Below are 15,729 nucleotides of genomic sequence, written 5' to 3'. Positions count from 1 at the left end.
ACTTGGGAACATGAGTTGCCCCTCCTTCTTCCATGTGCATCGCTCGCCTGACAACTCCCAGCTTGTCCCATCCCTGCTTCCTTGCCAGGCGGATGAAGAAAGGGGGATAAGGGACACAGTGCTCAAGCCCAACGGGAAGCAGCATGAAAAGGAAAAATGAAGCAAACAAATGAACTCCTGTGAAATAAGGTTTGCCTCTGGTTATCCAGATAGGTGTTTTAGATGCTCCACCCCAACAGAGCCGGGCTCCAGACCCTCACTCTCACAATTCGCAGGCAATGTAAATGCCCTCACAAATGCTGCCCAGAATTACTGTCCAGGCTCTGGGCTTTAGTAGCCCAAGGCAACAAAGCAAACCCTGTGGTTCATTTCCAGCCCCAAGGCTCCAACCCATGTTTTCATCCTGAAGGCTCCTGGCTGGAGGAATTTCAGAATTTGTGCTGCCTCCACACCTTTGCTGGGTGTTAAATAACAAGAAGGTTTACTGCCTAAGAAAAGAAGGAAACATAGATTATTTAAGGAGTTTCAATCAAAGAAGGGTGGCCAAGCTCTAAATCAAAGTCACCTCTTGAGATTCTCCTGAGAGCAAGGAAAAAGTTATACCTTGGATCCTTATTTCTGTCTTGGAAATACATGCCTCCAGAATAGTTACATTTCCAGTGACAATCAGCCATAGAAATTAAATCACTGCTGTTGCAAACAGTTTTCGTCATGCACCACCCTTGTTTCTGTATCACATGTGTGTCCTCAGCCTGCCCTTTGTGTCACTGTGACGTCAGAGTGCCATGAGATCCAGGTGTGCAGAGCTGGGCTGATTAAACTCGACCTAAGTCCAGCTGCTGTGCAAACCTTCCATCACCCAGCCAAGGGGCTGCTGCCAAGGACAACAGTCATGGCAGAAACACTCCTTGGGCACCCATCTTTCCTCCCTCTCTGTGGATCATCTGCCATGCAATGAATGAGTCACAGGCCCCGAAGCTGCAGTGGTGGAGTTCAGGGGCTGCCAAAGGTCTCAGGGCCTGGGATTTCACCTGGGGGAGGGAAGTTTGAGGTCTGTAACATCAAATAAACAGGTTAGATTTTGAAGGTGCAACCACTTTGACAAGAGGATTTATAAAGTGTCACAGCACTTTGTGTCCTCCTGTCTCATTTTCTGTCATCCACTTTCTCACTTCCAAGATACCTGAATGGGAAATATTTAGGGGGAAATCTGCTTGACTGTGTCTTTCACTGCAAGGAGCATATGTGTTTTCATGCTATGTGGCCCAGTCAAGCTAACTTGGGCAGAAAAGAGAAGAGAGGGGAAGAGGTGGTGAAGAACCTCAGTACAGTTCAAATGCTGGAGCCATCTCTAGTTTGCTGTTTCTTTAGTCCTTTAGAACTGCCCGAGGTAGAACAAACTGAAGTCAGGACCACATCCTCACTGTAAGCACAGGTACAAGAGTTCCTTATTCAAACAAACAGCTGAACAGCCTTGTCCAGATTTATTTTCAGAGAAACTGTGGTCATCATTTTTCCTGTGTACAGAAATTAAGTGGATATTTTTTGTAGAGAAAATCTTTAGAATACCAGTCTATTTAGATTTTTAATAATTTTTAATCGGAAATTGAATTAAAGCTCCTATCATGGACTTTTTCAAGTTGTCTTTAATAACCCATTAGACACAAGTCCTCTGCACTGGGGGAAAGCCAGGATCTCAGGTACTCACACAGCTATGTGCAACTCTGAAGGTGGTGAGAAAAATACCTGTCCATTCCAGCTCACAAAAAAAAATCAAGCACATGATTAGTTTTAATCACAAACTTACACCAGGTTGAAGCAAAGCACTCATGAACAGTGAGATTTGAATGGGCACTTAAATCTGATTCAAATGTTTATGGACGTTGTGCCTGCTATTTCTTTTCCTTTTTTTTGTTTTACTTAAGACTGTTGTCTGACACTAACCACAAGTTTTTGACAAGGAAGGTTTAGGTCAGTCTTACTGACATGACCAAGCTCCTTTGGGCAGGTTAAAATCACCCCCACACAGCATGTCCAGGCTGGGCACTTGGTCTAAGTTGACAGCCCTAATTTATTCTGCAATCAGGAGAAGTGATGGGCATCTCTGAAGGAAGATTCATCCTTTTTGTCTGGGGCAAACCTTTTAGGGCAGATGAATCAGTTTGTGGAGATCCTTGCCTTTTTCCCAGGGCAGCCAAGGAAGTCTAGACTGTAAGCTTGGATTACTCACTTAACTTCTTGGCAGCAAAAAACATTGCACCTTCAACATTTTTCAGACCATAAGGTTGGGTGAGTCCAGGTCTCACTGTCAGAGCCACACAAGCCTTGATGTACAGTGAGTTATTAGTGAGTTATTTCTGGAGAACAAGGGTGGGAAATGCCCACTCTCGTTCCCAAGCTCTGCTCACAGCCACCTCAACATCATTAAAGACACAGCTATGGAGTTAGAAATACACAGTCAGGTCATTGTATTCCACATATGCAGAAACTTGCAGGGACAGATTCCCAGATAAAGATTTTGTCCCCAGCTCTCAGGCATATATATTCCAGTGTTAATCAGAAGGTGGGATGAAAGTGCTTGCAATGTCCTGGCAATAAGGAGAAGTGGAGGAGATGGAGGGGAGGGAGGGAAATTCATTTGTTGAGATGATGGAGTGACTCCTTCAAAGGAAAAATTACTAATGATTAAAACAATGCTTGAGACTGTCTGTTTACATTTTAAAGGTGTATTATCCCAACCAAAGGGGTCCAGTGCTCAGCACCTCTTCCTACTGATTACCATCTAGCTTTCCATTTTCATATAACCTTGAAATACAATAAAGTCAATGTATGCAGAAGGATTCTCTTTTTCTGATGGCACAAGTGATTTTTTTTCTTACCTTTACTTAGAATCTATGTCTAAGCCCCATCACACAACATATCCTTTTAGAGGCAATGAGAGGAGGCTCTGTGTCCACCCTGCATGCTTTGTGTCGTCAGAGGTAAATAGGATCACAGAATAGTTTGGGACATTTAAAGGTCATCTAGTCCAACCCAACTGCAGTGAGCAGTGACGTCTTCAATGAGACCAGGTTGCTCAGATTCCCATACAACCTGATCTTGAATGTTCCCAGGGATGGGGCATCCACCACCTCTCCAGGAGATCTGTTCAGTGTTCCACCAAGCTCACTGTAAAAAATGACTTCCTTATATCTAGTCTATGTAGATATCTTCCACCCCACCTTCTGATTATCCTTACATTTAGTCTATCCTATATCTAGCCCCTATCTAGTTTATCTCTAATCTAAATCTATTGAATACAGGAAAACATAAAAGAGGTTCCTCTTCCTTTGATTTTATATCTGACTTGGTAGTTGGGAATGTGCAAAACTCTCAACTCCTTCTCTGAATGAAGACGTTTTATAGCACTGAATTCCCACAGCAGCAATTGATGACTTTATTCTGCCCCCCCCTCCTCCTCCTCACAGCACCCATGCTGTTCTTCCTACAGCAGCACCACAGCATTTCCTGTGCTGGAGATCACACTGGCCAGCTATTTTGCAATGCAGATAAACCCTCTTTGCATTATTTCCAGGGGAGAGAAAGAGAATAGAAGATCCCCTTTTAGAAATGAGCTGCTTCTTTCTTACATGCAGCTTTCCACTGTCACAAAAACATTGCATGCTTCCATTCCAGATCTTATATCCAACAAGCTTTTGCTGACTACATAACCTTCACTAACCTGAAATTCCTGAGTAGTCCCAGGAGCTCAATGCATCTTGGAATAAAATTTTTGTAATGTCATTTAAGGGTATTCCTAATCCAGAATTATTGAGGAGGCCTGGGTCATGGGAATTGAGTTTGACACTTGACAAATACTTGGCTTTGTGTAAATGGACAGGCCACTGAAATAACTGCCTTTGGATGTCACATGAAGAGAAATTAATTCTTTATTAACTTCCGCAATGATAATCTAATAAACTCATTTGGTCTACTAGTTTCAGCACTTAAAGTGCTCAGTCGATTGGATGCAAATAGATTTTTTTCTTCCCCTCTGGAGCAGTTCCTCTGTGGTTTGCAAAGGGACATCAGTGTGGAAAGTCAGGCCTGGCATGTTAGGATGTGGTGCACATGTCCAAATCCTGCTGCTGCTTAGTGGGAGAGAGACAGGCACAGCAGAAAGGCAAATAGCAGGGGCTAGAAAAATACTTTATTAGGAAGGAAAAGGAGGTTTTTTTAAAAATTCATATTTTAAACAAATTTGCTTTAACTTGAACGCAGATCCTATTTCTTCTTAATCAGGTATTTTAAAATAATATCTAAGAAACCAATATATTAGCTGTTTCTTTTCAGTATTATAGCACAAAAATTAGTCCCAGCCCTATTAGGACTCTTTGCTGGACACTGTGCGAGCACAGAAAGCTGGAACTCCCATCTTACAATTTTAATGGTCAATGTTAAAAATAAAAATGGAACTATGTGGACCAAGCAAGCCTCTAATTCTAGAAGCCAAGTGTGTCCAACAACAAAATAAAGCTGTAATATGTGACCTAAGTATCCATTCAACCCAGTCATTGCCACTTAGAGGTTGAATTTCAAATGTCAAACCACAGGCTGCTGCAGATGGACCAGGAGCCATGTTCAAAATAAACAAACAAAAAGGCTCTACAACACAGAATGAAACACGACCTCACTGCTCCTTTCAGTCCTTCCCATCAAGAGAAGACTGACACAGCTGATCAGTCCAAAAACTTCCAGGGTCATATTTCTATATGCCAAAGTGTCCAAGGCTACTGCTCTGCCCATCAATAAGTTCATGCAACTGTGATCTTTTTCCTGTTAGTACAAACTGGAATCACCAATAAACATGGCTTTGATCAGACTATCTATAATACACCACTGCTGCTTGTCCTACACTGACACAGCACATCCCCACTGGCAGTACAGCCCAACAGGAGCTGGACTAAAAAGCCAAGACAAGGCATGTTTCTTGCCAGGAGGCATTTCTTACTCTGCCTGTTGGTGCAGCACATAAAAAAATGTTTCATTTGCAAAAGCCAAATATTTATTAGTATTTGCTAACCGAGTTGCTCCATAACAACATGAAAAATTGTGATGTCTAAGTCTGTCAGTTCCATGTAAATATATAATTTGCACAGGGATGTATAAATATATGTATGCATATTTACTTCTGATTAGTGGCAATTATCCTATGAAAGAGATGCTGGAAATAGAGCATGGGTTTTCTAGATTGCCTTAAGTATCAGTGTCCTTTCTGCTGTTTTCTTTTCAAAGGCAATGTGGGGTGGAGGACTTCTCCAGCTCACTGTGACCTCTGCTCTGGCTTCCCTGTGGAACTTCTAGGATGGTCAGGTCATGGTCTATCACCAAATAGGCTGATGTCTATGAGTCCTTACATAGTTGAAGGAAAAACAGATTCAGAGAGATCCAGAGTGCCCAGATGAGCTTCCAGCTCTGAATCAGACTCAGCAATGCTTTCAGCTTTCAGCTTTCCTGGATATTTCTGAGACCAACTGCCTTTATCTCAGCTATCCTTCTCACTGGCAGCCTGATGCCCTGGAGAACTCAAGCCTTGCTGCCTGCATGGTTTCATAAATGGGATTTTGGCTTCTTCATGGAAAAAAAGTCTTTTTAAATCTGCACTAGTGAGTGCCATGCTGGAGATGCTCCTCAGCCATCCTCCCCACCCCTTGTCCTCACTCAGTGTGCAGCTTTGTATATCAGTCTCTAGGGTGGTCTCTCACCATTCATTCCTCATTTGGCACTGAACCTAATTAGTAGGTGCATACTGAATAGACTCACAGAACCTGGAACAAATCATCAAACTTCCTGCAGTCCTTTCCTCCATGCCACAGGGCCAGTTCTGCCTCTTACTCTGAGCAGACATTTATCCAGCCTAGCACCAATGCTGCATCTGTTCATGCTCCAGAGGAATGCCCTGCAGCCCACAGTTAATACTGGGGGCTCTATCAACACCCCAAAGCCAGTCTGTGCTGCTGCCAGGGTGGAAAACAAGTGTCTGTGACGTGCTCCACCCTGTGAAAAACAGCTGTTCTTTATAGGCCCCTCTCTGCTTCCTCCCAGAGCTGGATATAGAAGCAATAAGGAGGTAAGGGGATCATCCCCCTGTTTATGATACATTTTCATGTGTCTCTCCAGCAGCAGCTGATGGGGAGGGACACCTCAAATGGGAGGTGAGAATCTGTGCCTCTCACTCACAGAACTGCTATTACCACTCCCCACCACAGAGATATTCTTAACATCATAATAGTGTGGATGTTGGATCCTGAGCTCCTCAAAGACCATAAATATCATGCTGGAGGGTTTGGTTGTCTGTTTGGGTATTTATTTCAGGTTGCAAGAGGTTTTTCCTCTTACAGAAGGAACAGAAGGATGATCTTTTCCTCAGCTGTGGAGTTTGCTGCTCATTTCTCCTGAATGGACACCTGGTTCCAGGAACCATCCGCTATGTTTTCCAAAGCTGATGGCAGAAATATCTCTCCAGCTGAGAAGTAGGTGAGTGTCTCAACTCAGTCTGCAGGTAAAGAGCCATGGCATGGCCCAGGTACAAATGTTGGCTGCAGTGGCATCTTTGGCTGCTGTGCAACACTGCTGTGTCCGTTCCAGAGAACTGAGGACAGTCAACCCTTCTGGGGAATATGAGTACGACCACAGGCTCTGGAGACTCTCCAAACCAGGCTGGCACTGTGCTGCCCTGCAGATCTGCTGCTTTTGTCCACCAGGAAAAGAGGATTTCTAATAAGACATTCCAGGCAAAGCAATACTTTTCAGAGCTCCGTAAGTTTTTTAATTCCCAAGGAAGCAGCTTAAGTGTATGAAATGCATTTTACCAAGTAAATCAGGGTATGGGTGTAGCAACAGCTTAGCTTAACCTATGTAATGTGCCAGGGACAGCGCAGACTTACAACAGGGCAATGAAAGCACCATTCACTTCCACAAAAGTGGACTGAGTGACACTCTTTGCAGTTCAAGGGGCATCATCCAACCACCTCCCTGGTGGCTGGACAGTGAGACAAAACTCCTGCATTACTGAAATACTCTCATCACAAAGACAAGTGAGAATCAGAAGGGCGTTAAAATCAAGAGCAAAATTCTTTCACATTACTTAAATAAACTGCTTTCTCCAGGCCCCGGGAACACTTGTTCATTACTGGATCTTGTTTGCAAAGAAATTTTGAGCAAACGTTGGTAATAACAGGACACAATGGAAAATTATGGCCCTGCACAGTTTACATATTGCATTAGTTCAGATCTTGAAACACCTGCTTCATTTCACCTTTTCTCCCACTGATATCTCCTGGAGATTTCAGGACTACCTCCCTACATCTATATTTGGGTATAATTTGAGTGTAATTTGATATGTAATTAGAGTAGAATAGAAGACTGAGTATTTAACTACCCATACATCTCTCCCTAATTTAAATAATTCCTAATATATCTAACTAGTTTGCCTCATCCTGCACTGATGTGTATTGAACTGGGGATAATGAAATAAGAAATGTGAGTGGGGAAAAATGTTATTTCAGAGTCAGAAGATCACCAATTAATGACATGAAAAGCCTAGTGGGAATATCTGTACACTTAATACCCCTTCTGCTTCCAGTTCTGTGTGGTCATAGTCCATGGCCTGAGGGCTCTCAGAATAGACTTTAGAATAACTTGTGTTTCTGTGAGCTGTCTCAATGTGATCAAATGTCCCACAGCTTTAGGACAGGATTTAAACATACAGAGGGTAAGAAATAAGATGAATTTCATTCTCAGTTAGATTCACACAAGTCTTGGCCATAACATTTGAGAGGGGAAGAAAGTGCCTTTTGCAGTTGTATCTCACTCTTTCCTTCTCTTACGTCTAGAGAGAAACCAGATTACTGGCTTTAAAAAGAAGCCTAAATTTGAGATAGTTAAAGATAGATGAGTTGAGCTCCTTGGTGTGTGACTACATATCCCTGATGACTCGGTGTGTCATATCATACTCAGGGATCTGTTTAGCCATCAAACAGGGGTGGCTGGGCTTTATTCTGGTGAAACAGCACTGCTGGATTTTGTCCTGAAATGTGGGAAATATTTTAGCACATTCCTTTTTTTTAACAATACAAATTGTCCCACTTGTGCTTCACCACAAGGCAGGTGCTGATGGATGTGCAGGCAGGCAAATGTCAGATGTGGCTTCTCGTCTGAGATTTCAAAATGTCACTCTATCTTCTTCAAGGGAGAGGGGAGAAATAGGAAATCTTTAAGCTTTCAGAGGGTAAGAAAAATTTTCATTTTGCCCAGGATGAAAAGTTTTATTATACCAGTTCTTTCACACAATGTAAAATACAGTCATTTAGATAGCATAATTTTAGTATGTAAAATATTGAAAATGCAGTACAATGTAGCCTAAAACCAGCTGGTTATTGGAAAAAAACCCATGTCTATGGAAGTTGTTAACCATTCCTTTGAAAATTTCACTGAAATCCATTTTTTGCAGTGGAATGCTTTAATTTAGATGGATCATTACTCTCAGCAGAAAATTATCTTTTCAGGACATTTTCCATCCACACCAGCCTGTGGCAAAAAGCAGCCTGTGCACAGGATCCCAGCCAGCCTGGGCTCCCACCTGCCATCAACTGGTACAGCATCAACAACACCTTTTCCCTTCACAAACCCCGGGACAAAAGAGTATCTCAGCTAAATACTGCTGGGTATGTTTTTATGGCTTTTTCCTCAGCATAATCTCTCCTGTTCCTTCCAAACCATTTCTAGGGCTGTCAGAAATCCCTCTCACTGTGTCCTGCACCCCAGCACTGTGGTCTCCACTTTCCCCCGTCCACTGTTGCCTGCCCATCTTGCACACCCCAAAATGTTGGGTTACCTCACTGTCCAGCCTGGGAGCATTGCTCCACAAACTTTTATAGTTCTAGGGCAGCTAAGGAGTGGTGAGATCCTCAGTGCTAATTTGCAGCGTGTCCTGGGGGTCAGCCCCCAGCCTTGCTCCCATCCCACCGCTGCATTCCCAACACGATGCGGGTATCCGGAAGCCTTGGTCTCGCTGGCTCACACGCTCCCTCCCCCTTCCTTGTCAGGGTTTCTTTCTGTGCAGAACAGATGGGCACAAGCTGTTTGGGAACCACCTCCCTTCCCTCCTCCAGGCCCGTGGAAAGATGCATCACCAAGCAGGGAGCAGTCCCCTCCCGGCTGTGGCACAGCTCCCTTTTCAGAGGGGCAGGTAAAAGTTTAACCAGGCTGTCTTTCAGTGCTGGAGGCAGAGCCGCCTTTCATAGCCATGATAAATTGCTCCTGTCAAAACTACATGAATGCTCATATTGAAAAGCTCTTCTTTCTTTCTTTTTAACTTTCCCCCCTCGCCAGTCTCACGGCATCTCTCGGTTGTTAGCCAACATTTAATGCCCGCTTAGTCAAAGGGCACTTCCACTCCTCGTCTCTCTGTCCTGTCCCCTGGGGCTGCTGGGGCAGAGTTGTCACAGAAATACTGATGGTGAATAAAATTTTAAAAAAAAAAAGACATGGTGGGGAAGAAACACTTTAATGTCTTTAGGGTTTTTGATTTCACTTGGGTCCTTCTATCAGTAATTCCTAACCAAAGCAATTGTAGGATGGAGATGGACAGACGGACGTCTTCCAAGGAAGTTTCCAACTGTTGATATGCTCTCAATTAAGAGATTAGCTATAGTCTGTAATATATTCCAATGGTAATAATGAATGCCTAACACAAAACAATCAACTCTATATCCTCTCCAGTAGTTAAGCAGCAAGGCCAAAGCATGTTGTAGATGTTCCAGGAAGGCTGAGCCTGTGCAGCTCTTAACACAGTTCTAAGATTCTCCCCCACCTGTCAGCAGATGCCTTTGCTCCATGGGTACACCAGATCAGGACTCACGGCTGCTGTAATCAAGGATGGGTGCCTTGGACATGGAATTGTCCCTACTTCATCCAAAATTGTCAGGTTTTATCAATCCCCTGGTCTTGCTGTAGTGCTGCCCTGCTGGGGCTGGTACCATGACTGCAATGGTCATGGAGCCCCTCAACCAGTTACTCTGGTCACAGAGGAATGGAGGAGAGGACGGACTGGCTGTCACCATGAAGATTCTATGAACCAATTGTCTGTTCTTGGGCTTGAGATTAGTGGGAAGGCTGGGTTTAGGGTACTTGATGAGCACTGAGGCAGCTCAACCCAGCCTCACCAGTCACTGAACTCCATCAGGGACACCCCACAGAAAGGCATTAAAGTCCAATATAAGGAAAGTTGACCTGAACATATGTGAGTATGTTATAGCCATGAACTCTCCTTCTCCTCCCTATAATCTGGCTGTAATGAGCAGGGCTCACAGGACACAGTACAGCTGTTCCCAGCTGTGCTGCCCTAATGCCCATCCCTGGTCAAAGCCCATGGTACAATGAAATGGTCACACTCACAATACACTCAGCTTCCTGGGCACTGTGTTTCACCCAAACTGGCTGTGGGAAATACTCCAAACTTGGAGTGCTGCTCTCATTTCAGAACATCTCTCCCTCCTCTGCAGCACCTACATGGTAAAAGCTACCCACAAATCAGCTCCAGGCATTCCACACACATCTCCTGAGGAGAGATTTCAGACCTGTTCCCACACTCCACTCTAATTCCTTCCTCTTCTGTTTTTCTGTCCATGCTGATATCTAGTCACCACCCAGCACTCTCAATATATCCTCCAAACTGTAAATATCTATGCTGCTGCCCTGCTACAGCAGTCAGTGAGAGGAATATCTGGCACAAACACACACACACACAGAGCTTCCCTGGATGCATCTTCCCTGTGATAAATATTTCTGCTACAGTCCTCATAAACAGTTGCAGTGTCACTGCCCTTATCACTATCAGTCTCCCATAGGGTTCAGCACTACCCACATCTATATATGTATTTTGGGATATTAATACCACCAAGACAGTCTTGTTATCCCAGCTTGCTTGCTCATTAACCCTTGTTATACCCATACAACAGTGTGCAGACAATGAAAACTTCACACTTCTGACTGTTCCCACTTACCTATAGAATCCCAAGTACTTCAATAAAGCTATGTGGTGAAGAAGGCTGGGATTTGGCCACATATGCACTCTCATTTTAAGGGCTGCCTTTCCTCTGACTGCAACAGTCCCTGGAAAAGATTTACCCTCTGATGATGAAAAGAAAAGTGATGTTTAACTGAGTAATCTCTAGAGGTTCCCATTTAAGAGCCACATAAGCACAGTCTGAAAATCAGGCCTGATCCTCCTCCCATCAGCTGTCATCCCTTTCCCTGGCTCTGGAAGGAGTCTGCTGGCATTTCACAAATCATTTTCTCTTCTGAGCCTCAGTTTCCCCTATCCATCTGCTGGGAAGCTTGCTGGTGATCCTCCTTTGGAAAATGCTTCCCAATCCACCATCAGGAGTGTAAGTACTTATAATACCAGGTTAGTTAATGGTGTGTATGCTGGTCCCTGCTTATGCAGTTCAAAACTGCCTGGGGGGCCCTTGCACTGCTTCAGTTTGCAAAGGTCAAGCCCAGCAGCTTTGCCACCATCATCTCCTCTCCCCTCCATGCAGCACTTCAAATCAGCCATGTTGCACCATAGTTATTAACTGGTTTTGACTGACTTCTTAAGTTAATTACAATTTCACAGTGTAATATCAAGCATGATTAAAACAATTAGGTTTTCCACCCCCTTGCAATGCCTCTCTCCCTTGGCTTTCCCTTCTTCTCTCCCCTCCTTCCCCTACCTTCCTTCACCCTGGAAGTTTTTAGATATGCTTCTGCACCACTGCAACAAATTGTATGGTAGGATCTGAAATTATTACCCTCTTAAATGCATTAAACTGTTCATAAAGCAATTTGCAATGCCAGTTACCAAACTACAGTGAGCCTCCCAGCCTGACACCTCCCAAATGCAGAGGGATTCTTGGCAGCCATACCCTGCTGCAATGCTCTCTCTCAACAGAGTCAATGCCTGAAACTTAGGAGAAATCAATGCAATTATAGATATGAAGGTCCAATTACTGTGAAATGTGATCAGTCTTTATCTCTGAGTCCCTTCAAGAAAATCAGGGCGGCCTTTTCTTTCTTCCCTTGTGAAAGGAGTTGCAATATAATGCAAACTGATCTTTTAACAGAGGACCGAAAGTGAAGGATGTCTGTCACTCATCAGGCCAATTCTGATATTGCCTGGTACTGATTTCCCTTTCATACTGGTGAGATTATTCCTGATTTACACCTCGGTGCATCCATTGTGTCTGATGAAATCAGTCCCTGTTGATGCTGCTATCAGGTTCCCAGCCCAGCACTGTGCATGGGGCCACCTCCTCCTCCACTCCAGATTCCTTGGGTAATTTTGCCTGTTTGGAATTTTTTCACCCTCTGCCAACAGTGGCATCTCCCCCTCACAGAGGGGCTGTGGGAGGGAGCAGAGCATGGAGCTGCCTGGCTGTCCCCTGTTAGCATCTAGAGCTCATTCATGCAGTTGGGCTTGTGCTCCATGAAGAAATGACCAGGGTCCTAAAGGGATTGAAACAGCCTTCCTAGGAAAATAATTTGCAATGCATTCTGGGCCAGACTTGAATCCTTGTACCTGCCTGGCTGGGCTGATACACACCTGGACAGGCCAGCACCCACAAACCCTCATCTTCCTGGCACACACAGGCTGGTTTCAACATCTCCAACAACCAGAGAGGATGGCTGCAGTCATCATGTCTGGGCTAGTGGAAGGTCTCCCTGTCCATGGCAAGGAGTTGGAACTAGATGAGCTTTAAGGTCCTTCCAACTCAAACCATTCTCTGATTCTGTGTATGCAATAAGGGCAGGTTCTGCTCAGTCACACACATCCCAATAAGGTGATTTTAACAGTAAAAAAATATCCCTCCAAAGCATTGAATTCTGTGCACAGGAGATCATCAAGAGGGACTTGTGTTTCTTTGTGCTTTTTACTCTTTACCTTTTATCCAACAGAGCAGGATCCAGGTCAGAGCCAGGACATGATTGCAGTTATACCAGTAGAAATAAGTAACTCTCTGCACTAATAATGAATTCTATCCCTTAGCTATGTTAATTAGAAATAAATTAGACAGAGAGAAAAAATATATATAAAATAGCTAATAGGTAATTACTGGAATTACTGGAGGAAGATATGTATATATAAAGTATAAAATCTATTCCAGATTAACAAAATATTGAGGTTTATTTCTAGAACTGCAGAACAGGAATGTGTTTGCCACCACAGCCCAGTGTGAGGAAGGCCATTTATCACAAGCCTCAGAGCACCTTGTTCAAGGATCCCAAAGCACTCAGTAAACATTGATAAATAGACCTTGATGTATTCCCAAAGGGAACCATTATTATCATGATATAGCAATGCCAGGCGGGAGCTCAGGAGTCCCATTTTCCATTCCTGCCTGCACAGCTCCAGTTTGATTCCCACTCCTCTTCTGGAGAGCACTCATCCACTTTCCCAAACCTCTAGTCTGCAGCCAAAAGCTGTAGGAGCCAGATTGTCACCAAGCTTAGATTTGGGGACAGCAATGCTGTCATAGAGTTATAGAATTATTTAGGTTGGAAAAGAACTCTAAGATCATTGAGTTCATCTGGGCTGGCTCCAACCTGCTCAGCAAAGTTGGCCCTTAGTGCTTTGACTCACGGCCTCTGACCTTTGATGTCCCCCAGTTCTAAGAACCCAGGCAACAACCAGGCTCTCCAGGATAGCACCAAATGGAGGAGAAAATAATGGGAACATGTTTCCTTGGATGCCCACTACCCTCTCTCTGCTCTGGCATTTGAAGTGAGAGGGAGACTCCTTGTCTCTGCACAAGGAGTGAAGGGCTGGTCACAGTGTGGAGCCGCATCCCCACTTTGCACTCAGGCATTCAAACCCCTCCAGCTGCCCCATTTCAGTAGAGAAGGTTACTTAGACTCTCTCATCTTTTAAACAAAATCCTGCTACACCCCACCTGGGAAGAGGAGGGGGAAAGGACAGTATGGGGCTGAAGAGCAGGTCAAAATGTGTTTATGTGAATGGGGGGTGCCAGTGACAGAGGTGGCCGAACATGTGCTGTCTGGCAGCGCTCACTGCTGCTGGCCCAGTGTGGGTCCTCACAGCCCAAAACATGTGAAGAAATCACAAGAATGCTCCACACACACCAGGATATGGACTTGAGAGACATGAGAAAATAAATAATCACAATATATCTGAGGGTAGTTTTATGTTCTTTCCATATTCTGGATGCAGCTTCAGATTTTCAAGGATTTCCAACCACAGCAGCATCTATTTCCTTCTCCTAGCTTTGGTTTTCCCTTGAATTTCATACTTAATTTCTTTTCTCACTTAGCCACAAGAATTACAATATATTATTTGCTTATCGGGGTACAAAAATTGTGTTACTGTCCAGACTGGTTTTGCAACACAAAACGAGTGTTGCCTGTTAGGGGTGTAGACTTAATCCTGCTTTTCATGGCCTGCACTTTCCCTGTACTTGTTTATTCCACATTTTGTGTCCACCCCAGGATGGATCAAAGTATTTAACCTTTGACTGCAAAGTCAGAAGAATGACTCACTTGGAAGCTCAAATGTAAATAAATATATGCATTGCTAAATAAATCAACCACTAGTACCCTAATCCAAGGCTGATAAATACCCTGATTAAAATCATACTTAAATAAATGGGGCAAATGATCAGCCAGAGGGTTTAAAAGTAAAATTTCAGGGCATAACTCAACACAGCAGCAGTCATAATAAGTAAATTGTTTTAATTTTTGAAACTTTTTTCACTATCTAGAGTGAGATCTTTCCTCCTACAGCTATTAAGTGAACCCTGGTTTTACCACAAATACTGCAAAAGTAGACAGAATAGGATTGATTTTCTGATAAATGAAAAAAATCTTTTCTTGCTCACATTGACTGAAAAATGCTCCAAAGCTCTTAAACCTTCCAGTACAACACAGGAAAGTGGGGAACTAGCAAGTGATCTCACCCTTTGCCAATACTTCTGCCATAATTCTGCATGCCCACAGGAAAAGTTCATCTCCCATACAGCTACCTTTCCCTCTGGCACTGAATTACCAGGCACTACCCCCAATTACAGCCTCTAAAACCATTAGCAGTTAAGAGAAAATAATCCCTGCAATTTGTGCAGCAATAAGTGTTACGTAGGACGGAGGAATATGCAAAGAGGAGCGCGGCAGCTCTGCCGGAGGACGAGCCTCGGCTCAGGAGTGCCACCTCCCTGCTCGGAGCAACGCGGAGAGCTGCTCCGACCAATTGTTGTATTTAACATATTTATTTTTGTTTGCTCAGTCTTGTCCTTCCCAAACCGTCTCAGCATAGCAAGCCTGTCTGCAAGGACTCACATGCCAGTACTTGTCATTTTTTTCTGGCTCCCTGAAGGAAAAGGTAGTGTTTCCCTCCCACGTTGGACCGAGCCCTCTGAACCCGGTGTTTCCACATCCTTGATTGCCCTGCTGTGCGTGAATCGCATACCAATTAAGAAGTCCTTTAGATCACCTTCTTAGCTCAATTTTTTTCCCCCACATGCTGATTGAAAAGCAAATGAAATACTTTTTCTACCACCAATTTCCTTTCTTCATGTACCTGGCTGCACTTACTATTTCTGAGGCATCTTATCAAAGAAGCAACAAGTTCCTAAAATAGTGGTTGGCCCCCAGCTGATACCCTGGGCTGATAATTTATTAAGGATTGTCTGTTAGAGC

Source organism: Pithys albifrons, chromosome 18, assembly GCF_047495875.1.
Source record: "Pithys albifrons albifrons isolate INPA30051 chromosome 18, PitAlb_v1, whole genome shotgun sequence".
Classification (NCBI taxonomy): Eukaryota; Metazoa; Chordata; class Aves; order Passeriformes; family Thamnophilidae; genus Pithys; species Pithys albifrons.
This window is presented reverse-complemented; position numbering follows the sequence as displayed.